The following is a 2,698-nucleotide window of genomic DNA, read 5'->3' on the forward strand; positions in this document are numbered from 1 at the left end:
AGAATTGGCAAACAGAAGTAGCAAAAGGAATAATCTTGTGTCCTGAAATCTAGTCTGGTAAAATGCTTACACTCAGTGATTGGGTTTTGTTTGTTTGGTTTTTGTTGTTGTTTTGTTTTGCTTCATTGTGGTTTACAGCTGTGGGTTTTTCACATTGAAGAGCAGTTGTCAAATATTTTCCTTCATCACTTTTTTTACAAAAGCTCCAGACTTCCCACTGCTGTCTTGCTGTGAATTTTCTTTTCTCCTAGAACTAGTAGAAATGACCCAGACTAATCAAATGCTGTGTTGTTCATTTTTATGTGCTTTCCTGTCATTGTCTCTGATGGACCATCTTCAGATTATTTCAAGAAATATTTATCGAGGACTAGCTTTGTGACAGCCACTATGATAGGATACCAAGTGAAACAGGAAAAGTCGCTGGCCTCAAGGGGTTTACATCTAAATGTCCCCCAGAGGGAACAAGTGAGGCCAAAATGTGATGGTGAGACATCTGGTGGTTCATGGGAAAAGTTTTGTTTGTTTTTTATTTCCATACAAACTAGTGAGCTCTATTTTTCATGGTACATAAATCACTCCTGAATAGTGAGTTAAGAACGGTAAGTTAACCTCGTGCTCGCTTCGGCAGCACATACTAAAATTGGACCAATACAGAGATGAGCATGACCCATGCCTAAGGATGACACGCAAATTCGTGAGGCGTTCCATATTTTTGTCTGGTTTTGTTAACCAATGTCACCCCAATTAACTCAATTTTTTAAACAGTAAGTTAACTTTACCATTGAATAAATATATCGTTGCTGTGGGAAATGGCAAGAAGGGATTGAAACTGACCCGTTTGGGAGGGAAAATGCTCCTTTGAAATAAACCATTGTCATTTTGAAATTTCAATTTCTCTGATTTGAAAATCTAAGTACAGAAATGGTGCTTAGGAGAATCCAACCTAAATGAAACTCTCCAAGTCCCAAACCTGTGGTTCAGAGTAACTCCACTGACAATGACCAAAACGTCCCTCACGTCCCTCACGGGTGACAGGCTGCTGTTCCACTTCCAGAGTGCATTTACCCACCAGTCTCCGAGGTCTTTGTTCTCAACATGCACTCACTCGCCCTCATTCTCAACACCACAGAAGGAGTAATAACTTGTGAAGTGCTTCTAAGTCCAGGCTCCTGAGAGTTGTGCTTGTAGCTCTATAAAAAGAAATGTTCCTGAAAATGATTTACATATATTTAAATTATTTAATATTGGAAGGTAGAAATCCTTTGGGACTTGTTTCATGAAATGCTTGTGGATTTTTTTTTACCCCAACAGTTCCCAGTTACATCATATTTATTAATTTCCCAACATCTATTTTTCTCTTTTTCCTTGCAATAATGCTCCTAATTTTTGGCTTGGTACATGAACACCTGGTATAAAGAGATTTTCCAGGCCCTGACCAGGTAGCTTAGTTGGTTAGAGTGTCATCCCAAAACACCAAGGTTGCAGGTTAGCTTTCTGGTCAGGGCACATATGAGAGTCAACCAATTAATGCATACATAAGTGCAACAACAAACAGGTGTTTCTCTTTCTCTTTCCTTCTCTCCTTCTCTCTCTAAAATCAATCAATTAAAAAAAATTTAAGACATTTTTCAGCTTCCCAGAAGTTAGGTATGGCCATATGACCAAGTTTTATCTAATGTGATATAAGCAAGGTATATGAATCTAATATCCATCTATCCTGTTGACAAATGTGACAGCTGGAGTTTCAACAACTACTTTGGACCATGAGATAGAATATTGAAGACAGTAAAACAAAAAGACAGGAGGAGCCTGAATCCTTAATGACTTCAAAGGCTGTCTCCTTCTAGCCTTTTCCATAGAGAGAAATAAAGTTCCATCTTGTTAAAGCCTCTATTACTTTGGGTTTCTGTTATTTGCTGCTAGATCTAATCTTAATTGATACATTTTCTTATAGATTCCTGGCTCATTCTGCCTTAGGTGAATTTAGTCTTAATACTGCATTTCCTACCTTGAAAATTATTGTTCCTCCTGCTAAAGATTCCTTAAGGAAAGTTGTGCTTTTCACGGTTCCAGTTAATTCATTCCTAGTTACAAAATAGATTTAAGCACCATAACAGCTGTAAATATTAAGTAATAGAGAAAATATAAATTACTAGAGGACCGGTGCACAAAATCCATATACGGGTAGGGTCCCTAGGCCTGGCTAGCAATCAGGGCCAATCAGGTTCCCCACCTCCTGGCTTCCCAGCCTCCTCCTTCCCTCAGCACCCCGCTGCCACTGCTGGTCGCCCACCATGTTCCGAGTCACCCCCTGGTGCAGGAGACAGCCAATCAATGATTCTCTCTCATCACCTATTTTTCTATCTCTCTCTCCCTCTCTGAAATCAATACAATATATATATTTTTAAAAAGTTTGATAGTCAACTGACCTTAAAATAAGGAAATTATTCTAGAGTATCCAGTAGGCACAAGAGTCTTTAAACGTGAAAACAGCCCTGGCTGAGTGGCTCAGTTAGGTGGAGTATCGTCCATGCACCAAAAAGGTCGTAGGTTCCATTCCCAGTCAGGGCACATACCTAGGTTTTGGGTTTGGTCCCCAGTCAGGGTGCATATGAGAGACAACCGATCCATATTTCTCTCTTCTCTCTCTCTCCGTATTCCTCTTCTCTCTCTCTCTCTCTCTCTCTCTCTCTCTCTC

At 39.7% G+C, this 2,698-nt stretch overlaps 1 pseudogene; it reads left to right on the forward strand.

Moving 5' to 3' along the window:
- The first annotated feature begins 614 nt into the window (after nt 1-614).
- Nucleotides 615-714, forward strand: LOC111823609 (annotated as a pseudogene).
- Nucleotides 715-2,698: the final 1,984 nt, after the last annotated feature.

This window comes from Myotis lucifugus, unplaced genomic scaffold, assembly GCF_000147115.1.
Source record: "Myotis lucifugus unplaced genomic scaffold, Myoluc2.0 scaffold_5, whole genome shotgun sequence".
In the NCBI taxonomy this organism is placed as follows: Eukaryota; Metazoa; Chordata; class Mammalia; order Chiroptera; family Vespertilionidae; genus Myotis; species Myotis lucifugus.